The 27,633-nt window shown below is 36.5% G+C and overlaps 2 long non-coding RNA genes across 2 annotated transcripts; both read right to left on the bottom strand.

Moving 5' to 3' along the window:
* Positions 1-4,466: 4,466 nt before the first annotated feature.
* Positions 4,467-5,234, bottom strand: LOC120137015. Its single transcript, XR_005517399.1, has 3 exons — positions 5,130-5,234; positions 4,954-5,029; positions 4,467-4,794 (listed from the first exon to the last, which is right to left on the bottom strand). It is a non-coding gene; the product is annotated as an uncharacterized LOC120137015 (long non-coding RNA).
* Positions 5,235-16,766: 11,532 nt separating this feature from the next.
* On the bottom strand, positions 16,767-23,539 carry LOC120137014. The gene is made up of 3 exons (XR_005517398.1): positions 23,385-23,539; positions 18,948-18,950; positions 16,767-16,778 (listed from the first exon to the last, which is right to left on the bottom strand). It is a non-coding gene; the product is annotated as an uncharacterized LOC120137014 (long non-coding RNA).
* Between the last annotated feature and the right edge of the window lie 4,094 nt (positions 23,540-27,633).

Here is a 27,633-nt window from a genome sequence, read left to right as displayed (position 1 = left end):
TTTTATGTAACAATCAACTTGTATCTTTACCAACTCTTCTTTCGGTATCTGAAGTAATTCTGGCATATTCCAGTTATACTCCCGTGGTATTTTCTTTTTTTTTCTTTTCTTTGGGGTCTTCTTCTTCAGGGTTATATGAATTACATAATGGATGTTCAACATGTTCATTCAGAGTCGTAACTTCCTCCTCATTATCATCAACAACATCTTCCTCGGCAGCGGCTGTTTCATCATCAAAATTCGGGTATTGACCAATATCAAAATCATTACACGCATGGTATGTTTCTTCTTCTGAACATCAAAATCCGAGTATTGACCAAGATCAATGTCCGGGAATTAACCAAGATCAAATTTCGAATACTGACTAGTACTCACAATTTTTTCTGTTGACTCATCAACATCTAACTGGTCAATACGAAAACCAGAATTTGGTGCTGAAAGTTGATTGGGATTTGGATTAGGGAAAGGTTGTGGGTTTTGAGATTGTGTTTGATATTGTGTTTGGTATTGGAAATGTGGTGAAACAAAATTTTCTTGGTGATGAAATTGTGGTGGAACCATTAAATTTTTAGGTTGATAACAACGTTGTACATTGTGAGCACCATAAACTGGGGTTGAAGAACTTAGTTGATTACTACCCGCTACTGACCCAACTGCACTACTTCTAGGTTCAACAACATAAAATGTAACACCATCTTCTTGCGAAACACTAATGTAAGCAATGAATCGTTCAACATCTTCATTGTCGGTTAACAAATAAACTTTACCCTTTCTCTGATAATATAACCTAAATCCACTTAGGGGCTCTAAATTTAATTTCTTTGCAACACGTAACATTAGAGTTTCATAAGTTAACTTTTTAATGACAGTTTTAATTGAAGATTCATGGGTAAAGATATATATTATAAAACACCATGAACAATCTCTCATGACCCTCCAAAACACAAATCTATCCAAACATGATAAACATTAGATGATTTCATTCTACAAATTGTAAATTAATTTACTAAACAAACGAGCTATAAACTAGATATCATCACTAACTTAGAGAAAAACATACCTTTATTAAGTTGATAGTTGATAGTTTGGGAGAGAAATCATTGAAAAATTATATAGAAATAAAATTATGTAAAAAAAATTAGAGATGGGGAAGGATGTCGTTGGATATAGGAACGGATGTCGCCAGAGAGAGTGATAGATGGAGATGGAATGAGTTGCGATTTAAGGATTTAGGTTATGAGTTGTTGCTGCTGCGTAGTTTATATACCCAAAACATTTGTGTTGCGAAAATAAAAGCTGTTGCGAAATTAAAATTTGTGTTGCGAATTCGAAAATCGAGTTGCGAAAACAAAATTTGTGTTGCGATTTAGAAAATCTTGTTGCGAAAAGGAAATTTGTGTTGCGAAAAAGAAATTCGCGTTGCGAATTCAGAAATCGAGTTGTGAATTGAAATTTCGTGTTGCGAATTTGGAAATCGCGTTGCGATTGCAGAAACTGAGTTGCGAAATTAGAAACTGTGTTGCGAAATTGGAGTTCGCGTTACGAATTTGTTGGTCATTTTCGAAAAATCTAAAAAAAATGGTTAAAATCGTATATTATAAGGTATTTTCGGTTACTGAAGTTATTTTCTCTCAAAATTAATAATTTAAATAAGTTGAAGAGAAAAAAAACGGGCGAGTCCGCGGAGAAACAGTCAATTCTAGGTGTGGACTTATTTATTTATTTTTATGATGAATTTGGGTTTAGGGGGGGAGTGAAGTTGGCATGGTCTAAAGTTCCATCCACCTCTTGACAATGAGAGAGAAGCAGTAGCTTATCGTCTGTTGTTGTCATTTCAGAGATTAGGTCCTCTCCCCATAAATTATTTTACTTTTTGCGATGGGAATTCCGTACTTTTCTGTCTTCATTTTACAACCAAAAATCGATTAAACCTTAATCTAATTTGATTTTGATTTAAAAACATTTGTGAAAGCCACTTATTGGTCTTTATATCAGCAACTGTTCTAAAAAAATGTATTTTCCAACCTCAATTTATTGTTATGCGACGGTTAATTTGTGGTTTCTTAAGTCGAATAAGTTGTTATTTCTTGGGTTTTGTGAAAAAGAGTCCCTGGATTAAGGTAAGATGGAATGGAATTTAAGATAAAAATTGACTTGATTTAAGAAGGATATTTAAAATATTTACTATTATATTTTTATAAGCATAAATATATATTTAATTGTCGCATTACACTAATGAATAAAAAAAATCGTATCAAAAGAAACATGATTAGCTTTAATCTTAAAATTTAAAATGTGGCAATTCCCTTTTTTTACACCCTCTGACTTCTTTAATTAAGATAAAAAATAGTGACTACACAATCATTGCACTTGTTTCTTGTCAGAGACTTTGTTGCCTCTTTTATTGTTATTAATTTGGTAAAAGGCACCGGCTTCATCTTCCTCGAATCGATGATAGTCGAGAGTTCGAAGAATATTCTAAACCTCAGAAATTACTGCCTTTCAATCTCATTTCCTGCGAGGTTCTGTGCTTGCTGCACCTATATTCCAACAACACCATCATGTTAGCTACTGGTCTATCTGTGGGAGCAAATGCTAAGAGCATCATCATGTTGGCAATGGCCTCAAGGGCCTTTTTCCTCGTTCAAACTTCTATTGATGGGACTTTGATACTCTAGTGGATTTCTGGTAATTTTGTACTCTCTTGAGATACAAACAAAATGGGGGCATGAACTTCTCCCGCTACTTTCCATTGGGAAATGGGGGATACTGTTTGCGGTCTCCGCTAAATTACTTTCCGACAACGGTTTATTTTCCTTCTGGCTTGGTTGTAACAGGTGCTTACCTGCTTTTGGAGCGTTTGTTTGTCCCAGAGAAAATGTAATAATGAAAAAGGAACTGATCCTTTGTGGCTTATGGAAACATCAGATATGGATTGGTTTGACCATCGGATCAAGATGAAAAGCGTCCCTTCACTTTCATTACTTATTCATCAATTTCGAAAACCAATCTCCCAGCGACTGGGCAAATTGTCTCCAAAAGTAACGCAGGCCTTTTCTGATTTTAAAATTAATCAACATCACTGTATATGGGAAAGTTGTACAGTTCGTCATTTTTAATTTACAACTAAAAAATATTATCGATTTTATTAATAAAATTGATAAAATTGATAAAAATTATTTAAAATATTATTATTTTTACTTAAAACATTAATTTTTTTTTTAATATTTTTGGTAAAATGTCTAATAATAACAAAACCGGTAGAATAATAAAATAGATAAAAAAGTATCAATTTTATTATTATTTAAATAATAAAATAGATAATAAAAAAATTACCTAAAACATTATTATTTTGACCTAAAACATAAATATATTTTAACATTTCCGGTAAAATGCCCAACTATAACAAAACCAGTAGAAATAATAATGTTTCTGATAATTTTTTACAGCTTTTGTTATTTAAATAATAACAAAATTGGTATCACCTTTTGTTAATCGTATATTAAAATTACCGCACGTGATCATTTTCCTTGTATATGGTCCAACTATCCCAGCGACACCCTAAGACTCAATCATCAGAGAGGCCTACCTGTTACGTTATAAAAGCCGAGTTTAAATATTATTGAACTCAATTTAATTTAAAAACTTTAAATTTAAATTAGATTCAATTTAAAAATTCATAACTTAAAAATTATCAAATTCAACTCAAATTTGGAAAAAAAAATTAAAGCTCGAGTCAACATGGAACTCGCGAGCTTAAAATTTTCAAGCTCCACTCAAACTTAAAAATTAAAGTTCATCTAGAACTCAAACTTTAAGTACATGAAAATATCACGTTATATTTTTTTTTAAAAATTAACATATAAATGTTAATATTATTAATAATTAATTTAAAAAATATAAAATTTTAATATATTATGTTTTTTGAATAACTCATAAACTTTTTGAGTTGAATATCAAGTAGCTCACTTCCACTAATTAAATATTCAAATCTATTTGAGGCTCGAAACAAATTTATTCAATTCAAATATTAACTAACTTTTAATTAAATCAATCTCAAATTGATTTGCATCCCTATCGCTGCTTTCCTGTTTGGACTGTGGTGAAGCGCTCAACTGGATTTAAGATTTGTTTACCATACACCTTTAGTAATAAAACCTTGCCAAATAAAACGTTTTGTACCACTCCAAATACATTTTTAATACCACAATTATTGAAATAAAAACATTCTTTAACAGTAATCATCAGAATAAAAGTTTCTCGATTATGTGATCAAATTGTAAACATTCTAAAAGTTCAATAACTATCTATGCAATTCAACGTTTTATTTATGATATTTTTATAACTCTAAAATCATTGAAATAATAGTATCGTTATAATGAAATAATTGTATCTTTTTAGGAAGAAAATTTTAAAAATGATATTACATATAAATTTTAAAAATTTGTCTTTAATCTGACCAGTATTTAAGAATTAAAATTTAAACTATATATTTTGTGTATTTGCCCCAAAGAGATCATTGACATTCAACTTCAGGAGGTCCCATCGGCAGTAAGCTTTCAGAAGTACAGACCATTAAGCAAACAATACCCATTGCATGCTTATACTTGGCTATAGAACCTTTAAAAAAAACTCAAAACGGGGACATCTATACAAAATGAGCAAGCTTTATTTAAAGCAATAAAAGGTGCTAAACTAGAGATGAAGATTATTCTTAAGTAAGGGTAGGAGAGAAATGCTGCCCTGAGTTCTTTGCCTCTCAGAAGCAGCCAAGTTCTTCCCACCTCCGTTTCCCTGAAGAAAGATTCAAGGAGATATGTTTGTTCATTGGAATGAATAATATTGGTTTATTTTCTTTACAAGCAACGATATTAAGCATCATATTCCATGTGATGTGCATTTAGATTAATTTCAAAACTTCAAAACAATAGATCACGAGGATTATCAACTAACCTCTGGTTTGTCAATCTCATCAGCATCATAGGTGCTGATTTCCCTGACTAGAATGGATGATTTAGGCAAAAGTCTCCTGTTTGTGCAATATATAGCGATAAAGGAGGAGGGGGGTCATGAGCAAATAATTTTGTAAAGCAAGGCAATTACCGTGATCCAAAGTCCACGTGACTTACCTTTTTGGTTTTTCCATCTTCGAAGAGCTGCGGGAGGTATTAGGTCTTACTCCACTCTCAGGGACACCCGTAAGGTCTTGATGTTGAGTTTGTTCAACATGCTTATGTGACACCGGCAGTGAATCCTAGAGAGGGCAAGAAATATTGTCAAAGGAAAAGAAAAGCTAATGGTCAATTTTGACATTAATGTAGAATGTGGAAATGACACTTACCTCATCGTTTGCACCAAGCTATTTACATGGCTGCACAGATGTACTACTTTCATTGCCTGAAAGTCTAACCGCAAAACGTGAAAGGCTTAAATTTGTCGTATAGGTGAAATAATATATTTAAGGAGAAGGAAATAACCCCCACCTCAAACAAATCAACAAAACATATATGACATGCCATTATCTAGTTTGAAAACACAGGAGAAATGGTAACAAAGGGGCCTATAAGATATAATATGTTTCATGATTGTGGTTTGTAATATAAAAGTCGAGTTTCTAAACCAGACCTGTTTCATGTGAATTACGATCAAGACCCTCAGCAACCACATTATTTGACTCACTTGAATCCTCGTGAATATTTTCAGTCCCAGGAAAGCTTTCAGTCCCAGGAAAGCTTTCAATCCCAGGAAAGCTTTCAGGTATCTAATTTGGAAACCAAACCATATTTCTGTCAGAACCATCCCAAAAATGCATCACACACACACACACATATATATACAACCATAATCCAAGAAATGGGTCATACAAGTGGTTGACGACCATGATTGTTGTCACTTGAATCAACATGCTTATGTAATACAGAATGCGGAACATACACAAACCTTGTCATTTTCACCAAGCTGTTGACATGGCTTCACAGATGCACTGTTTCCATTGCCTGAGAGTTTAACTACAAAACGTGAAAGGCTTAAATTTGTCATATAGGTGAAACAATAGACTGAAGGAGAAGGAAATATACCCCCCAAGGCCGAAAAAATCAACAAAATATAGATGATAGGCCATTATCTAGTTTGCAAACACAGGAGAAATGGTAACAAAGGCCTAAAAGATGTAAAATGTTTCATGATTGTGGTTTGTAATATAAATGTAGAGTTTCTAAACCAGACCTATTTCATGTGAATTAAGATCAAGATGCCCAGCAACCACATTATTTGACTTACTTGAATCCTCGTGAATATTCAGTCCCAGGAAAGCTTTCAGGTATCTAATTGGGAAACCAAACCATATTTCTGTCAAAACCATCCCAAAAATGCATCACATATATATAAATCTTACAACCCTGATCCAAGAAATGGGTCATACTCATACCTGAAGACCCTGATTGTTATCACTTAAATCAACATGCTTATGTGATACCAACAGATCCAGTGAGTCCTAGAGAGGGCAAGAAATGTTGTCAAAGGTAAAAAAAGGCTAATGGTAAATTTTGACATTAATACAGAATATAGAACAAACACTAACCGTATTGTTTTCACCAAGCTGTTGATAAGGCTACCTGCAAAATGTGAAAGGCTTATATATGTCATATTGGTGAAACAATAGATTGAAGCATAAGGAAATACCCCCCGCCCCACACCAAACATATCAGTAGAACATATATGATAGGTCGTAATCTAGTTTGTAAACACAGGAGAAATGGAAACATGAGGTCTATAAGATGTAATATGTTTCATGATTACAGTTTGTAATATATAAATTGAGTTTCTAAAGCAGATTAGTTTCATGTGAATTAGGATCAAGATGCTCAGCAACCATATTATTTGACTTACTTGAATCCTCGTGAATATTTTCAGTCCTGGGAAAGCTTTCAGGTATCTAATTTGGAAACCAAACCATATTTCTCAAAACCATCCCAAAAATGCATCGCATATATATAAATCTTACAACCCGATCAAGAATTGGGTCATACTCGTACCTAATGACCCTGATTGTTATCACTTCAATCAACATGCTTATGTGATACCAGCAGATCCAGTGAGTCCTAGAGAGGGCAAGAAATGTTGTCAAAGGTAAAAAATGGCTATTGGTCAATTTTGACATTAATACAGAATATAGAACAGACACTAACCTCATTGTTTTCACCAAACTGTTGACATGGCTGCACAGATGTACTACTTTCATTGCCTGAAAGTCTAACTGAAAAATGTGAAAGGTTTATATTTGTTATATAGGTGAAATAATAGATTGAAGGATAAGAAATTACCCTACACCAAACAAATCAGCAGAACATATATGATAGGTCATAATCTAGTTTGCAAACACAGAACAAATGGAAACAAGGGGCCTATAAGATGTAATATGTTTCTTGATTGCGGTTTGTAACATAAAAGTTGAGTTTCTAAACCAGGCCTATCTCATGTGAATTAGGATCAAGACCCTCAACAACCACATTATTTGACTCACTTGAATCCCCGTGAATATTTTCAATCCCAGGAAAGCTTTCAGGTATCTAATTTAGAAACCAAACAATATTTCTCAGAACCATCCCAAAAATGCATCGCATATACATAAATCTTACAACCCTGATCCAAGAAATAGGTCATACTCGTACCTGACGACCCTGATTGTTATCACTTGAATCAACATTCTTATGTGATACTAGCAGATCCAACGAGTCCTAGAGAGGGCAAGAAATGTTGTCAAAGGGGAAAAAAGGCTAATGGTCAATTTTGACATTAACACTGAATATAGAACATACATTGACCTCATTGTTTTCACCAAGTTATTGATATGACTTGACAGATGCACTACTTCCATTGCCTGAGAGTTTAACTAATGTCAGAGATTAGTTACCTAAGTTAAGAAGATTGAGTTGGATTTGTAAATATTTTTATCTAGTTAGTATCCTTAAATCTAAGGAATTCTTTTTATTACTATAATTAGTCTCTTACCTAGTTTAGAAGTTACCCAAGATAAGGCTTAGGCTTGTATATATAATTGTAAGTTTCTTACACGTTTAATAAGAATGAATTATAGTAAAATTCATGGCTTTTGTCATGGTATCAGAGCTAGTCGTTTTTGGGTCTTAATCTCCTCGTTGAGCGTCTTTTCATTATTCTTAAGAGAGTATGACACATGATCAACAAAATATAAGCGATACGGGTGATTTCAATAGCATATAAACTGCTCAAAGAGGCACAATGGGTGAGGGAAGTCACTCTAATTCGACAAGTGACTTACAAAACATACATGCCACTTATAGGTTAATGGAAAAAACTACCTTAAGTGGTCACAATTGGTTCGAACTTTCCTAAAAGGAAGAGGTAAACTTAGTCATCTCCTCGGAATGGGACTAAAGAAAGATCCCAGATTTGAGTCTTGAGATGAACAAGACTCATTGGTTATGTCTTGGTTGTGGAATTCAAAGGTATCTGAAATTAGTGACACTTTTATGTTTCTTGGAACAACCCAAGAGATATGGGAGGCTGTAGAACAAACCTATAACAAGAAATGGACCACTATCAATGCATTCAGATGAAATGCAATAAGGATGCAACAATCCTAAAAATGTTTGTAGAAAAAGATAGGATTTATGATTTTCTTGTTGGACTAAATGTAAAATTTGATGCAGTAAGGGTCCAAATTCTAGGAAAATAAGACATGCCCTTACTGAATGAAACTATTGCTATCATTCATGCAGAAGAAGGAAGAAGATGAGAGATGGTGGTTGAAAATAATGAAGTAGAAAACTCAACCTTGGTTATTAGGCATGTTCTTGAGGGACCAAATTATCTGGAGCAACATATTATTGAAGGTAAAGAAGGAACAAATATGGTTAACAAAGACTCCTTATGGTGTACATACTTCAAAAAACCTCGTCACACGAAAGAGAAATGATGGAGGTTGAATAGAAAGCCTCAAACTGCAAATAATTTACAGAGAAAGGATGTTCAACAGAAGGACACAACAGAGCTTATGGCTAAGAAGTCTGATGAACAATCTGTTGAATTCAACCGGGAAGAAGTAGAAAAATTGAAAAACCTACTGGAATCCTTAGAAAAACTATCCTCTGCAGGTACATGCAATTTAGTTTTCTCAGGTATATCTTCTTCCTCTTCTCAGAATTCTAATGCCTTGTAATCATCTACCCACATACCTACCCAAAACTCCTGAGTAATTGACTCAGGAGCTACTGACCACATGACTAGTTCTTCACTGAATTTCCTCACCTACATATCCTGCTCTAGCAACAAGAAAATCACAATTGCAGATAGTACTATGGTCACGGTTGCTGGCCAAAGAGATATTGCCATCAGTAAAAACCTATTGCTTAAAAAAGTTTTAAATATGCCAAAACTATTTACTAGCCTTATCTCTATTCCAAAGTTTATCAAAGATACTAACTACAATATTTTGTTTCATTCTACAAAATGTATTTTTCAGGAGCAAGAAACGAAAAGGGTGATTTTTGATTCTGTCATCTCTAATCTCTTGTCCCAATCGTCCCTCCTCTTTAATCTCTCTTGCTCCTGTTGTATTCCTTCCCATGGGTGACAGTCAAAACTTCATCCGAGACTGAAACCTCACAAATGATTCCAAATATCAATTAAGGAACCCCTTAAGGGGACCTTAATTCCTCTCTTATGATCACTAACCATCGACTAGATGGGAAAATTTTCTTGCAGCGGTCTCAATCGGTTATTATGGCGATTCATGGTCGTGGAAAACTAGGATATATCAATGGAGACATCCCACGATCAGCCACAATAGACCCAACTTATGGCACTTGGGAACTCAACAACTAAATTGTAATGGCTTGGTTAATTAATTCAATGGAATGTCATATTAGTCGCACCTACCTCTTCTTTAAAACTGCAAAAGATATGTGACATGCAATCAAAGAAAACTATTCGAATCTTAGAAATGCCTCCCAGGTATTTGAGATCAAACGGAAGTTGAAGGATATCAGACAAGGAACACTTGAAATAACTCACTATTACAATAATCTGAAAATTTTGTGGCAGGAACTAGACATGTACTATGAGGCAGACTAGGGAGAAGGCGTGGAACACACAAGTTTATTACTCACCTCAACAATGAACGTCTCTATGAGTTTCTAGCAAGACTGGATCGAGAGCTAGATGAGGTTCGTGGTTGAATTCTGGGTAGAACCCCCTGAGAACCATTGGTGAAACATATGCAGAAGTTAGAAGAGAAGAGAAGCGCCAACTTGTCATGATGGGTGATTTAAAGGAGCCAAAACCTGTGGCAACTACTGGTTACCATCCCACTGAAAACTCATCCCTTATATCTAAAGGCCCACAACCACAAAGGTCCCTTGTTGGAAATGATTCGAGCTTAACAAGGCCATGGTGTAGCTACTGCAACTGTGTAGGACATACAAAGGAAAAATGCTTCAAACTCCATGGTTATCCTGGAAAAAACCAGAAGGAGAATAAGATTGCAATGTTGTCCACTAATACCTCCACTGTTGCAGATGATGCTCTCGATGTTCGCCTAATCAAAACTCAACTTGAGACACTCCATAAGTTGCTTGGTACTTCTACGACCAGTGGTTCTCTAGCCACTCAAGGTATTGCCCTCAATATTATCCTCGAACCTAACAAATCCTCATGGATACTCGATTCGGGTGCTTCCGATCACATGACATGTAACCCAATTTGTTTCACACTTATACACCTTGTCATGGCCAATCCCGAATCCGCATAGCTAATGGATCCTACTCACTGGTGGTTGGAATTGGAAAAGTAAAATTAGAAGAAAATTTCTCCTTTGATAAAGTCCTACATGTCCCAAAATTGTCATATAATTTACTTTCAATCAGTAAATTTACCAAGGATGAAAATGTTTTTGCTGAATTTTCTGCAATTAGTCGTGTGGTACAGAAACAGAAATTGAGAGGATGTTTGATACTGCTAAAGTTGATGATGTGCTCTATGTTTGGAATAAAGACAGTACACAAGAAAGATTGACTCTATCTACTTCAAAAGAGTACACGATTATGTTATGACATCGTAGACTAGGATATCCAAACTTCTTGTATTTAAAGAAACATCTTCCATTGTTATTTTGCAATAAAAGCGTGAGCTCCTTGAAATGTGAAATTTGTCAATTATGCAAACACACCCGTGTATCATACCCCATTAAAGCCTTGTGTCCAGTCTCAACCTTTCTCGTTAATACACAGTGACCTATGGGGAGCCAGCCGTGTAAAGAATGTTACTAGGGCTAGATGGTTTATAACTTTTATTAATTACCACACTAGGGTTTGTTGGGTATACTTTCTCAAAGAAAAATCCAAAACACCCAAAATCTTCCAAAACTTTCACTCAATGGTTCGAACCCAATTTAATTCTACCATACATACTCTCCGAACTGACAATGGTAGAGAATATTTCAACTTTGTCCTAAGCCCTTACCTCATACTCTCCGAACTGACAATGGTAGAGAATATTTCAACTTTGTCCTAAGCCCTTACCTTTCTGACCAAGGCATCATACATCAAAGTTATTGCCCTGACACACCTCAACAAAACGGGATATCCGAAAGAAAAAACTGACATCTCTTTGGTGTGGCTCGAGCCCTAATGTTCACCATGGGTGTCCCAAAATACTTCTAGGGAGAGGTTGTCTTCACTGCTTGCTACCTCATAAACCGTCTACCATCAAAGGTATTAAATTTTCAAATACCTCTACATACACTTCAAAAGGCCTTTCCCTTATTTCTTATTCCCAACCTACCAATAAAAATATTCAGTTACAAAACCTTTGTCCATAAACATCAACCCAATTAATCCAAATTTGATCCTCGAGCCTACACATGTGTCTTCATTGGCTATTCCCCCCCACAAAAGGGCTATAAGTGTTACTCACCAACCTTACACCCAATGTTTGTCTCTCGGGATGTCACCTTTTTTTTAGAATGAACCATACTTTGCAACATCTCATCTTCAGAGGGAGACTCTCAATGAAGATGAGACCCTTAATACACTTCTCATTATACCTTGTGATCCTACCTCTATTATCACAAACAAACCTAACAACCTAAAAACCATTGTAATTCCATATTCAGGGATTGTTTCTCCTGTACAGCAGTAAGAAATTAGCATAATCAATCATACTACTGAAGAACAACAGCGACATGATCCAGGAAGGAAACAAGAACAAGCTTCAGAACTTTAGGTTTACTCTCGACGACTTTATTCTCCTAAAACTAAAACAACAGTGCCAATTTCATCCTGAACCAAGGACTGTTCTGAAACAGAACTCTCACCTCCATCACCATCCATATATCTTCCAATTGCAATTCGAAAGAGAACAAGGAGCTGCACTCAACACCCTATTTTTCTATTTGTGTCCTATGGAAACTTATCTAAGTCTTATAAAGCCTTTGTGTCTAATGTTGATACTGCAGAAGTTCCGAAAAACATAGTAGATGCACTTAAATCAACTGAGTGGAGGCAAGTTGTGATGGAAGAAATAATGGCTCTCAAAGACAATGAAACGTAGGAAGTCTCGGGTTTACCAAGTAGTAAGAAGACCGTAGGATGCAAGTGGAACTTCACTACAAAATTTAAACCCGATGGCAGTATCGACAGATACAAGGCTCAACTTGTGGCTAAGGGGTTTAGTCAAACCTATAGCATTGACAGCATTGACTAAGACGAAACATTTGCACCAGTTGCCAAGCTAAACACCATTCGAGTTCTCTTATCCCTTGTTGTCAACTTGGATTGGCCCTTGACCCAATTGGATGTAAAAACACTTTCCTCAATGGGGAATTAAATGAGGAAGTATACATGGACTTCCCACCCGGGTTTGAAGAGAGCAAGGGCCAAGTGTGTAAGCTAAAGAAGTCCTTATATGAGCTAAAGTAATCTCCAAGGGCGTGGTTCAACCGATTTAACAAAGCTATGACTAGTAGAAGCTATATTTAAGGACAAGCTGACCACACCGTGTTTTATAAACACTCAAAAAGTGGAAAATGTTGCATTCTCATTGTCTATGTGGACGATATAATATTAACAAGGGATGATTCAAGCGAAATTAAAAGGCTAAAGAGTTTCTTAGTGTTGAATTTGAACTTAAGGACTTGGGGAATCTTAGATACTTTCTTGGAATGGAGGTAGCAAGGTATAAGGCAGGTATTTTCATCTCCCAAAGAAAGTATGTTCTTGATCTACTTTCAAAAGTTGGCTTGTTGGGCTGCAAACCAAACAAAACTCCTATGGAATTCAGTCTTACATTAGGAACTGATCAGGAAGGAGAAAATTTGGTAGGGGGAGATATCATCGACTAGTAAGGAGACTTATCTACCTATATTACACTCGTCCAGATATAGCTTTCGGTAAACACATGCACTTCAAGAAAACTGCTAACCGAAGTGTAGAAGTATACACTGATGCAAACTGGGCAAGTGTTGTTAACGATAGACGTTCTACAAATGGTTACTGTAGCTACGTTTGGGGTAATCTCGTAACATGGAGAAGTAAAAAATAGTTCGTTATAGCATGTAACGGTGCAGAGGTAGAGTATCTAGCACTATCCCATGGTATATGCGAAGGAATCTGGATACGATGACTACTGGGAGAACTAAAAGTGTCCTATACAAGACTTATAGAAATGCATTGTGACAACTAGGCAACTGTCAGCGTATCACATAATCCTGTTCACCACGATCGCACCAAACATGTAGAAATTGATCATCACTTCATCAAAGAAAAAATTAACTGAGGTTTGTGTTACCTACATACCTACGAGACAACAAGTTGCAGACTTCTTGACCAAAACCTTGAGCAAAAACATGTTTGAAGAAATTATTGGCAAGCTGGTTTTGATAAATATCTACAACTTGAGGGAGTGTGTTGAAATTCCTAAAATTAAGGATAAATTACTTACCTTACTCCTAGGAGTTCTCTTGTGCAGTAGGATCTAATCATAGTTTCTAATTCTTAGGGAGTTACTGATTTTTAGGGATTGTTTCCTTATTTACACTTTGATTACTCTACAAAGGTTGTAAACTATTTAGTAAATAATAACAACCTTATTTTTAAGTTTGTTTAAATTCAGTAAGAGTTCTTCTGTCCTTCACAACTACTCAAGGATGGAATTTGCAGTAGTTTGACATTAAAAATGTATTCTTGAATGGAGATCTTGAAGAGGAAGTGTACATGAATATACCACCTGGATTTGGACCAAGTACTAAACAGGCTTTGCAAGTTGAAAAAAGTTCTATATAAATTAAAACAGTCTCCTAGAGCTTGGTTTAGAAGATTTGCTAAAGTGATGCTGAGACAAGAATTTAAACAGAGCCAAGGTGGCCATCATTTTTTGTGAAATACTCTTCTTCAGGAGGAGTAACTGCACTCTTGGTGTATATCAATGACATAATTGTCACAGGAAATGATCTTGAAGGAATTGGTAGTTTAAAGAAGTGTATGTGTAGGTTATGCAATAGATAAGTTAGTATTTTAATATAACACTAACTCTTAGAAAGTTAGATAGATAAAGATATCTACTAAGTAGTTTACTTTTAATAGAAAACTTACTCCTAACTTTTCCTATAAAAAGATGTATTTTCACCATTCACGATATAGAATAATAAGAGTTCATTTTCTTCTCCACTATGTTGTTTACTCTTTATCAACATGGTATCAGCTAGGTGACCGATCTTTCACTTAAATTTAGCCGATTTTTTTTCTTTTTCTTTTTTTACCCTAAATCTAGGCGTCGATCATGAATTCCACCACTTCTTCATTAGAGGTCACTTCGAAAATCCTCATTAATTCACCCCATTCTGATGTTTCTTCAGCCTCTATCACCTGTCACCGATTGAATGATGACAATTATATCCCTCACTCTCAAACTACTACTCGGCCAAAGAAGGGGAGACTTTGGTGTGACTATTGTAAGAAGGTTGGCCATTTGCGGGATTCCTGTTGGAAATTACATGGCAAGCCTACTGATGGGAAGTCTTCAAAACAACATCAACAACGTGATACTCAAGAAAACTGTGTTGTGAATACTGATTTACAAGGAAGTTCGTTTACTAAAAAACAAATGAAAGAGTTGCAGCAATTTTTAGTAAGTTAAACACTCATTCCCAATCAGTACCTGCAGGTAGAATTCCTTCTGCTACTTTAGCTAATACATCCACCACTCCCACTTGGGTTGTGGATTCTGGTGCAAGTGATCATATAACAGGTGATCTTCGACTCTTTCACACTTTTCATGCCGACTCGTCTATCTCTCATATTCGAACAACTGATGGTTCTCTATCCGGTGTTGCCGGTCATGGGTCTATTCGAATAAATCAGGACATTTTGTTATCTCATGTTCTTTATGTTCCCAATCTTACTTGCAATCTTATCTCCATTAGCAAGTTGTCTGTCGATTTATGATGTATCACGAAATTTAACTCTGATTTTTATGAATTTCAGGATTCTAGCTCGGGGAAAATGATTGGCAGTGCTAGGCTTTGTAGGGGTCTTTACCTACTTCCAACAACTTTATTTTCCCACCCATCTACTTCCTACCATGTTATACAACAATTTCCTTTACTTGAACCTTCAACCGATGTTATGTTATTGCATTTTCGTTTAGGACATCCCAGTTTCTTTTATCTTGCAAAATTGTTTCCACATTTGTTTATCAATAAGAGTCCAAAATCTTTTTCTTGTGATATTTGTCCACTTGCTATACAAACTAGGAGTGTTTATCTACCTTCTCCATATAAACCGTCCAAACCATTTACCATGATCCATAGTGATATTTGGGGACCATCTCGTGTCGTATTTTTACATGGGTTTCGGTGGTTTATTTCATTCATTGATGATCACACTCGTACTACCTGGACCTTTCTCATGAAAACCAAATCTGAAGCTTGTGAAATATTTAAACGGTTCCATAAGATGGTTGAAACCCAATTCCAGTGTTCAATCCAAATGTTTCATTCTGACAATGGTAGTGAGTATTTTGCCAATGTTTTGGGTTCTTTCTTTCAGGAAACCGGGATCATTCATCTTACTTCGTGTGTCAATTCTCCTCGACAAAATGGGATTGCTGAGCGAAAAAACAGGCATCTTCTTGAGGTTACTCGGTCTCTACTTTTTTCCACAAATGTTCCTAACTATTTTTGGGGGGAAGCCCTTTTAACTGCCACTTATTTGATTAACCGTCTCCCTAGTAAACCGTTACAATTTAAGTGTCCAAGAGATATTTTTCTTCAGTTTTTCCCAATTTTAAACCGATGACTTCATTGTTACCCCTTACAGTCTTTTATTGTATTGTGTTCGTTCATAACAATGTTCCTTTCATGTCCAAATTAGATCCTCGAGCATTTCGGTGTGTGTTTCTGGGTTATTCATCAACTCAAAAGGGCTTTCGGTGTTATTATCCTCGTACAAAGAAATTCTTTATTACTATGGATGTTACTTTCTTTGAAAAAACACATTTTTTCCTTAAAACTGCTATTCAGGGGGAGTTATATAATGAATACCAGTTTATTGACTCACAACAATTGTCACTTGATTTGCAGCCAGCTCTTTTTGATCAACCAGCACCGTCAAACCAGTTAAACCAGTCGAATAAGCCTACAAAATCGCTACAGCCATACCAAACAACACTACCGAACCCAAAAAAGGTATCCTTGCCAAACCAGTCCACCGAAACACATTTACCTCGGCATGATCAACATATCACTTCGCCTCAAATACCTCAATCCGAGTTGCAGATTTACAAGAGACGACAAAAATCAATTTCTAAATCAATCCCTGAACCTAATTTCGAGTCTCCCACACAGTATGGACACTGTCATGAACCAGAACCGAACGAGAATCCTTTGGAGAATGAAGAAGGTAATCAGAGTTCTTCCACTGAATTAAATATTTTAATTGATGATAATGACTTGCCGATTGCTCAAAGGAAATGAGTAAGAAATGCAGAAATTATCCAATTGAGAGATTTGTTGCATATGGAAAGCTAACGCCGTGTTTTAAGAACTTTACAGTAAGTGTAGATAACATTATGTTATGGAATGAGAGAAATAGAGAAAGATACGAGAAAAGAAGGAGAGAATTTAGAGAAGAAAATAGTCATTCATTCATTGCATAAGGAAATTCCTGATTACACAGCAGGTATTTATTTAGTTACAAGCTGGTACAAGGAATCTAACAATGCCAGCTGGCATTCCTTCTAACAACTTATAACTGACTAATTCATTCTTATCTTCTTTCTCCTTGCAGGATATTGAGCCACATAACCTGTGCTGCTTCAACTCGTCCTGGGCTAGAGACTTGGGCTGATCCAACACTGACTGGACCGGTTACACGGGTGACTCCAATTCAGAGGGTAAGTACCTCATGCCCCTTTCTCGTGTTTCAATCCCTAAATCCCCTTTTCAATTCCCTCAATCCCTAACCCTTGACTTCTGATTTCCCCAATTCCTTCTTCTCGTCCACTCTCATCTCTTCTAACTGTGACAATACCCGCCGCTGGAATCGATCCTTGTCCCCAAGGATCAAATCCTAGAAATTGGCCTCGAAGAACAATATCGTCTTCCCATGTATCACTGGTGTCATCGAGGTCTGTCCAGTGTACCAACAACTGCGTTACAGGTTTGTTTTGTCGATTCATTATTCTTCTTCCCATATCCTTATACGGCTCTAATCGAATCTGACCATCATCGTCCATGGCAGGAGAGTCCGTTGAAGAGACTGTTGAGTCACTAACGTGTATCTTCAGGATGCTCACATGAAAAATTGGATGCAATCGGAAAAAATCTGGTAAGTCCAATCGATACGCGACCTCACCAATTTTCGCAATAATTTTGTAAGATCCGTAGTATATTGCTACTAACTTTAAATTTTTTTGCAGGACAATGGATGTCTGCCTGTAGGGCCGCAATCTTAGGTATTCTTCTTTTCCCCTTTGAAACTGTCGTTCACTTCGATTTTTTTCAGTATGTTGTTTAATTATGTTCTGCAACATATCTGGGACCATATGCATTGTGAATTCTGAACACCATAGCAGAGTAGGTTGTTTATCAGAATTTACCTTCACTTCATACCACACCTCATTAGTGTGTTGTGAAACTTCGCTCTTCCCAATAGCTCGGCAGGGTTCTTGGAGTGGCAGCTGTAAGCTTAGAGCACTCAAAAATATTAAATTCTGACTAGTATAGAAACTGAAACAATAGTCTTCTAAAGCTTTGTAGTTCACCAAGTTTCCATTGTAACCAACCTCAATAGACCCAAACTTATACCCCACATATTCCGTTAGATTAGTAAACATATTCCAAATAGGTTGAGTTTCATTTGTAAGCTCCCAATCCCAGTACCTCTCCACAACCTTCTCACGGTTTTCTGACCACCAAGATTCTGCTTGGTGCTCTCCAAATCTTCTCCAGCTGAACCGCATACGTTTAAGATCTCTAATTCCATCCTGCAGTGCTACAAGAGTTATGTAGACTCCAGGCTCATCCTTTTCAATCCAGTCAGCCTCAGCTTGACCGCCATTAGTTACTGATGCAGAATTTCTGCATTTCGTACTATTTTCGCTCTCCCTGAAAAATCCAGATTCTCTTTCATCATAGTAATCCACAAGTTTCACAAAATTCATCATGTCAGGGCAAATAGTCTTCTTGAAGTTCTCAATTCGCCTATGGCCTTGAACTGCCTTTGCCATATTTCTGTCATAAGTATATACAATTACATCACTCTGAAGGGCAACAACAGAGTCTAAACCGGCCAACATGTTCTGATGGTTCTTGAAAGGATTCAACTCCTCATCTGTTGCCAAGGAGGAATGAGAAAAGATGTTAGGGAAATCCTCCTTAAGAGGCTCCATACTTCCATTTCCATAAGCTTCACCATCTACTAAGTAAATCCGAGTACTTGGTGGGAAACCCAATACTCTGAGCAAGAGAAAAGTCTCCCTAGGGGTCAGTGAACAGTCATCGAGCAATCTTCTCTCTATACCATTAATCTCATTCTCCTTCCAATGGCCGACTTTATGACGCATCCTACTTAGTTCATTATCTTCTTCTGTTGTCAAGCTATGACTGCAGCCAGTAAATGCAAGCATATCCATCTCGTATCTCAAATGTAGAGCAAGATAAGGGCTTCCATTTTGGCGCATTCTAGAAATCAACGTAATTCCAAGTTCTTCACTTGCAGCTGAATTTTTCAGTGCCTTGTAGTTAACCCAGCACCTCAGTTTTTTTATGGAACTTGAGATACCATTATTGGCAAGCCGAGAATCAGTGTGTAAAATAGATTGCTTTTTGCTGCTTCAGCAATGGTAGGACCTCTGCCTTATAATAGCTAACCTTAGACCAGGATATATGCATTTTGTTAAATGGCTCAATTCCAGTATACTCGGGTGGTATTGCCTCAACTATATGGACATCGTCCTTCAGGGTTTAATGAAGTACTGCCAGTCAAACAGATCTTTAAAGCCACTGAAAGTTAGAGCTGCGATGTGATATGCACCACAGGCATTTCTTCAACATATTCCCCTGATGTTGTCAACCCAACTGTTAAGCCATGCCCATAAGCAACTTTGTGAAAATTGTAATCAATTAATGCTAGAACACACGTGGGCTTAATCCGTGTTTCTTTGTCTCCATGTCCAAGACGATTTTTGTCCCCATCCCCCCATGTGAATAATTTTCCTGAGGAAACACTAGTAGTAGATTGAGTGACAATAACCTCAACAACTGTAGAAGTATGCCATACTCCACATGCCACCGCAATTGTAGCAGTATCTAAGACAACCTTTCTTTGAAAATCAGTGAAGTCTACATGAATTCCAATGCAACAATCTACCCTAGTTGTATTCAGATTCTTCTCAATTAAAAAATCATCCGAATTCATCGAAGCATATTTCCACATCAAAAGACCTTCATGAGTTCAAGGTACATATGGAACATCAGATTTTTCAATCTTTGCATCATGATTTACTCCTTTATTGACCATAGAAACAAGTTTATCCTTAGCTCTCCATCCTGTGTCATAATAAGTGGCAGTTTTCTTTCCCAATTTTTCCAAAATCTTTATTCCATCAGTCTTAAGGAGGTTAGTACTTACTTGAGCATTCTCTGAAATGGTTTGCTCTTGTTCCTTGATGTCCACTAGATTTTTCCACGAAATCAATTTGCTAAGCCCACTCAGACTAACATTTTGTTGTAGTCGTGAATCAATTTTTATGGTTCCAGTAATGGATGGAATTGCATCAAATGCTCTTGTTGACAATTTATCAAGCACTTGATACCTATCATTTGTATCTTCTATTGCCATATGTAACATCTGCTTAATTTCTGGGCTGTTTTGGACTTGCTCCTCCGTCCTCCTTGTCAAAATCCCCAGTCTGTAATTTGCCAGGAAATGATGGCTCTGAATACCAATTTGTTATGGAATGAGAGAAATAGAGAAAGATACGAGAAAAGAAGGAGAGAATTTAGAGAAGAAAATAGTCATTCATTCATTGCATAAGGAAATTCCTGATTACACAGCAGGTATTTATTTAGTTACAAGCTGGTACAGGGAATCTAACAATGCCAGCTGGCATTCCTTCTAACAACTTATAACTGACTAATTCATTCTTATCTTCTTTCTCCTTGCAGGATATTGGGCCACATAACCTGTGCTGCTTCAACTCGTCCTGGGCTAGAGACTTGGGCTTATCCAACACTGACTGGACCGGTTACACGGGTGACTCCAATTCAGAGGGTAAGTACCTCATGCCCCTTTCTCGTATTTCAATCCCTAAATCCCCTTTTCAATTCCCTCAATCCCTAACCCTTGACTTCTGATTTCCCCAATTCCTTCTTCTCGTCCACTCTCATCTCTTCTGACTGTGACACATTACTGTTCCAAATACGGTGAAAGAAGCATTGAAAGATCCCAAGTGGAAAAAGGCAGTAGAAGAGGAATTAAAAGCACTGGAAAACAACAATACTTGGATTATAGTTGATCTTCCGAAAGATAAAAAACCAGTCGGCTACAAATGGGTATTCACGATAAAATACAAAGCTGATGGTAGCATTGAAAGATATAAGGCGAGATTAGTGGCGAAAGGATTCACTCAATCTTTTAGAGTTGATTATCATGAAACGTTTGCTCTGGTAGCAAAACTAAACACTGTGAGAGTGTTACTGTCATTAGCAGTTAATGAGAATTGGGTGTTTCATCAGTTAGTCATCAAAAACGCATTTCTAAATGGAAACTTGGAGGAGGAAGTATATATGCGAATTCCACCGGGTGTGAAGAGTAATACAGGAAAAGCATGTAGATTACTAAAGTCCTTGAATGGACTTAAGCAATCTCCAAGAGCCTGGTTTGACAGATTTACAAAGGTGATTATTCATGATGATTACAAGCAATGTCAATCATATCACACTTTATTTGTCAAAACATCTTCAAACAACAAAAAGACAATTTTGATTATCTATGTGGATGATATCATTCTAACAGGTGATGATTGTAAGGAGATAAAAAGATTGAAAAAGCTACTGGCGAAGGAGTTCGAAACCAAAGACTTGGGAACTTTACGGTATTTTTTAGGCATAGAGGTTGCAAGGTCAAAAGAAGGAATAGTGATCAACCAAAGGAAATATATCCTTGATCTACTATCAGAAACTGAAATGAAGGGATGTAAGACGGCTGAAACAGCCATGGAAGAAAATATGAAGCTAAGGAAAAAAGAATTGGGAAGTTCTGTGAACAAAGAACAATATCAAAGGCTAGTAGGTAAACTAATTTATTTATCACTTACTAGATTTGATATTGCGTTCCCTACCAATATAGTGAGTCAATATATGAATGATCCAAGTGAAGAACATTTAGAGGCTGTGAATAGAATTCTAAGATACTTGAAAATGACACCAGGACATGGATTAATTTTTAGAAAGAGTGAAGATAGAACAGTAAGAATTTTTTTGGATTCAAGATGGGCAGGTGAATTAACGGATAGAAGATCTACAACTGGTTATTGTTCATTTGTTTGGGGAAATCTGGTTACTTGGAGAAGCAAAAAATAGGCGGTGGTGTCTCGAAGTAGTGCAGAAGCAGAATTTAGAGCAATGGCACTTGGAATTTGCGAAGGAATTTTGCTTCAAAGAATGTTAACTGAGCTATGGTTATGTACCTACAAATGGTTTGAACTTCAAAGTGACAGTAAATCTGCAATAAGTATTGCAAAGAATCCAGTTCATGACCGAACGAAGCATGTGGAGATTGACAGACATTTCATCTCTAAAAAGGTGAAGGTGGAACGGTGAAGCTCAATTATGTTTCAACGAAGAATCAGTTAGCATATATTCTCACCAAAGCACTTCCAAGAATTACCTTTGATGAGATTATATCCAAGTTGGGTCTTTTCAACATTTACTCCCCAACTTGAGGGGGAGTGTAGGTTATGCAATAGATAAGTTAGTATTTTAATATAACACTAACTCTTAGAAAGTTAGATAGATAAAGATAACTACTAAGTAGTTTACTTCTAATAGAAAACTTACTCCTAACTTTTCCTATAAAAAGATGTATTTCACCATTCACGATATATAATAAAAAGAGTTCATTTTCTTCTCCACTATGTTGTTTACTCTTTATCAACAGTATGATAAGGAGTTTGAAGTTACAAAACTTGGAAGATTAAAATATTTCCTTGGAATTGAAGTGTTACATTCACAACAGTTGATTTTTATATCTCAGCAAAAGTATGCTCTGGACTTAGTGAATGAGACTGGAAAACTAGGGTGTAAGCCAGCATAAACACCAATAGAGGTCAATCATAAGCTTGGAGATTCAAAAATTGATGATGCAACAGTTGATAGAAGTTCATTTCAAAGACTTGTGGGAAGGCTTATTTATTTGTCACACACTAGACCAGACATAACATATTTTGTTGGAGTTGTGAGTCAATTCATGCACAATCCTAAGGAATCACATCTAAGGGTTGTGACTCAAATTTTGCAGTACTTAAAAAGGACACCAGGCAAAGGAATTTTGTTTAGAATAATGGAAAATTTAACTCTAGAAGCATACACTGATGCAGATTATGTTGGATCCATAGTTGATAGAAGGTCAACCTCGGGGTACTGAACTTTCTTTAAAGGAAATTTAGTTACTTGGAGGATCAAAAAGCTTAATGTTGTGGCTAGATCAAGTGCAGAAGCTGAGTTTTGAGCTATGACTTTGGGAATTTGTCAATTACTATGGATGAAGATCATTTTAGAAGATTGAACGTCAAATGGGACGGACCAATGAAAATATTGTGATAACAAGTCAGCAATTAATATTGTTCACAATCCAGTTCAACATGATAGAACAAAACATGTTGAAGTGGACAAACTTTTCATAAAGGAGAAACTTGAAAGTGGCATGATCTGTACTCCTTATGTGACCACTGGAGATCAAGTTGCAGATATAATTACCAAGGGTCTACCTGGTAAGAATTTTCAGAAGTTGAAAGACGAGGTTGGAAGACATCCATGCCCCAGCTTGAGGGGGAGTGTCAGAGATTAGCTTCCTAAATTAGAAAGATTATGTAGGATCTTTGTAAATATATTCTACTAGTTAGGATCCTTAACTTTAAAGGATTAGAATTACTCCTAGAATCAATTACTTACCTGAACAAATTAGGAAGAAGAAAAGTCTCTTATTTCTTCGAATAAGAGTACACCCTTTTTAACATAGAAAAAAAATAAAAAAGGAAATAATCTCTAATATTTTCAAGGAAATAATCTCTAATAATAAGCCTATCCCTAAAAATCAGTAATTAGATCATGACTAATATTTACAAGGAAATTCCTAGAACTAAGGTAGAGAATCTCCTTAATTTAAGGATTTCCATCACTCCCCCTCAAGCTGGAGTGTAGATGTCAATCGAACCTAGCTTGCCCATAATTTCTTCGAACCTTTTTCTGCTCAAGCTCTTGGTTAACACATCTGCTACTTGTTGTCGAGTAGGTAGATATGAAACACAAATTTCCCTTTTGTTAATTTTTTCTGTAATGAAGTGGCGATCGATTTCCACATGCTTGGTGCGGTCATGGTGTACAGGGTTGTGAGCTATATTAATTGATGTCTGGTTGTTACAGTTCAGTATTATAGGTGTTGTATAGGATATTTTAGTTCTCCCATTAGCCGTTATAGCCACATTCCTTCACATATACCTTGGGACAGAGCTTGATACTAAGCTTCAGCACTGTTGCGTGCCACAACCGACTGCTTTTTACTCCTCCATGTCACGAGATTACCCCAAATATAACTACAATAACCACTTATGGAGCGCCTGTCATTAATAGCACCTGCCTAGTCTGCATCAGTGTAGACTTCTATGCTTCGATTTACATTTTTCTTGAAATGCAACCCCTTACCCGGAGTCCCTTTTAAATATCTCAATATCCTGTAGGCAGCTTCCAAATGTTTCTCCCTAGGAGCATGCATAAATTGACTAATAACACTTACTCCAAACGCTATGTCTGGACGAGTATGAGAAAGATAGATAAGTTTTCCCACTAACCTTTGATATCTCCCCCTGTCTACCTCTTCTCCATCTTTATCAGTTCCTAATTTAAGGTTGGGTTCCATAGGAGTCTCAGTTGGTTTGCAACCCAACAATCCGACTTCAGAAAGTAGATCAAGAACATACTTTCTTTGAGAGATTGAAATACATGCCTTTGACCTTGCTATCTCCATTCCAAGAAAATATCTAAGATTCACCAAGTCTTTAAGTTGAAACTCAAGACTTAAGAATTCTTTTAGTCTTTCAATTTCAATAGAGTCATCTCCTGTCAATATTATGTCATCAACGTATACAATAAGAATACAACACTTCCCATTAGCCCAGTGTTTGTAGAATAAGGTGTGATCAGCTTGACCTTGAATATATTGTCTACTCGTCATGGCTTTAGCAAAACGATTAAACCAAGCCCTGGGGGATTGCTTTAGTTCATACAAAGACTTCTTCAACTTGCATACTTGGCCCTTGTTTCTTTCGAATCCGGGTCGGAAAATCCATGTAGACTTCTTCGTTTAATTCTCCATTGAGAAAAGCATTCTTTACATCCAATTGAATCAAAGGCCAATCTAAATTGACAACAATTGAGAACAACACTCGAATAGTATTTAGTTTGGCCACTGGTGCAAATGTTTCCTCGTAGTCCAACCCATATGTTTGAGTGAAACCCCTGGCCACAAGTCTAGCCTTGTATCAATTAATGCTCCCATCTGGTTTAACTTTCGTAGTGAAAATCCACTTACAACCCACGGTCTTCTTTCCAGTAGGTAGTTTAGATATTTCCCACGTTTCATTGTCTTCAAGAGCCTTTATTTCTTCCAACACGGCTTGCTTCCATTTGGTTGACTTAAGAGCATCTTCTATGTTTTTTGGAGTTTCTACAGAGTCAATATTAGAAATAAAGGCATTGTAGGATTTAGACAAGTTCCCATAGGATACAAACCGAGAAATGGGATGTTGAGTGCAGTTTCTCGTGCCCTTTCTGATTGCAATTGGAAGATAGATGGAAGGCGAAGGAGGTGAGACTTCTTCCTCAGGACAATCCTCAGGTAAAGATGGCATTGGCACTGTTGTTTCAGTTTCTGGCAGCTGATGTTTCCGAGAATATACACGAAGCTGCTGAGTTTTTTCTTGTTGTTTTTCAGAAGGAGAGGGTTGTTTTTCTTCATTTGTATGATTAATCGCCCTTGTTTCTTGTTGTTGCACAGTAGAGTCGAGTAAAACGGGGTCCAAATCAGGAATTACAATGGCTGTAGGACTTTCAGCAGTGGCTGTAGGATTTTCAGTAGTGGTGGTAGGATTGATAGAGTCTTGAGGTATAATGAGAAGGTTGTTCAATGTCTCATCTTCACTAAATATCTCCCCCTGAAGATGATAGGCTGAAAAATATGGCTCGTTTTCGAAGAAAGTAACATCAAAGGACACAAACATCCGGTGTAGGGTTGGAGAATAACACTTGTACCCTTTTTGTGTAGGTGAGTATCCAAGAAAGACACAAGTGTGAGCTCTAAGATCAAGTTTAGATCGGTTAGGTTGATGATTGTGGACAAATGCTTTGCAACCGAAAGTTTTGGTTGGGAGATTAGGAACACGAAACAAGGGAAATATTTTTTGAAGAGTATGTAAAGGTGTTTGAAAGTTTAATACCTTTGATGGGAGTCGGTTTATAAGATAACAAGCAGTGAGAACAACTTCTCCCCATAAATACTTCGGTACACCCATAGTAAACATAAGAGCACGAGCCACGGCTAAAAGGTGTGTTTTTCCTCTCAGAAACCCCGTTTTGTTGAGGGATGCCAGAACAAGAACTCTGATGTATGATTCCTTGCTCAGAAAGATCAGGGCTTAGGATAGAATTGAAGTACTCTCTCCCATTATCAATTCTAAGGGTATGATTTTTGGAATTGAACTGAGTTTGAATCATTGAATGAAAACTTTGGAAGACTCTAGAGACTTCGGTTTTTTCTTTGAGAAGATAGATCCAACAAACTCTAGTATGGTCATCAATGAATGTTATGAACCACCTAGCCCCTGTGACATTTTTTACTCGACTGACTCCCAATAGATCACTGTGGATTAAAGAGAAAGGTTGAGATTGAACATAAGGTTTCAAAGTATAAGGGACACGAGTATGTTTAGACAGTTGGCAAACTTCACAATTCAATGAACTTATTTTCTTATTTAGAAATAGTAGAGGAAACAGTTTTTTCAAGTACGTAAAATTAGGGTGTCCTAGTCTACGGTGCCATAGCATGATAGATTCTTCTTTCGATGTAGATAAGGCCATCCCTTCTTGTGAACTGTTTTTATTCCAAATATATAAGCCATCATCAACTTTAGCGGTACCAATCATCTTCCCCGATTCTTATTCCTGAACCACACAACCGAAAGCAGAAAATTCAACAAGTACTTTCTCATCCTTGGTAAGCTTGCTAATTGAGAGTTACAAGAAAGATTTGGAACATATAAAACTTTATCTATGGAAAAATTTTCAGTGGGTCTGATCGTTCCAATTCCAGCCACCGGGGAGTAAGATCCATCAGCTATGCGAATCTGGGAGTGATCATGACAAGGTAAATATGTGTGAAACAAACTTATATTACCTGTCATGTGGTTGGATGCACCCGAATCTAGTATCCAGATTGGTTCATGTGTAGTATTTAAGGCAGTACCTTGAATAGCTAGTGATCCAATGGTTGTAGGAGTCCCGAGGAGTTTATGAAGAGCCTCAAGTTGAGTTTTGGTGAGCCGAACATCCTGGGCATCTTCTTCAGTAGTAGATATCATTGCTGCTTGTTTTCTTTATGATTTTTTTCAGGATAACCATGGAGTTTAAAGCATTTCTCCTTGGTATGTCCAACCCGGTTACAGTGGCTACACCATGGTCTATTTGAACCGAAATTAGAGAGGGTTTCATTGATATCACCCATGAGAGAAGAAAAAAAGAAAAAAATGTTTAGGAAGAGAGATGAGAGACAAATGAGTAGGATCGAATGAATCCTATGACTCTCGATGCCATGAACAAATTTAGGA

This window comes from Hibiscus syriacus, unplaced genomic scaffold (genome assembly GCF_006381635.1).
Source record: "Hibiscus syriacus cultivar Baekdansim isolate YM2019G1 unplaced genomic scaffold, ASM638163v2 tig00110646_pilon, whole genome shotgun sequence".
Classification (NCBI taxonomy): Eukaryota; Viridiplantae; Streptophyta; class Magnoliopsida; order Malvales; family Malvaceae; genus Hibiscus; species Hibiscus syriacus.
Note: the sequence above shows the minus strand (reverse complement) of the source record. Positions and strands in the feature narration are given on the sequence as shown.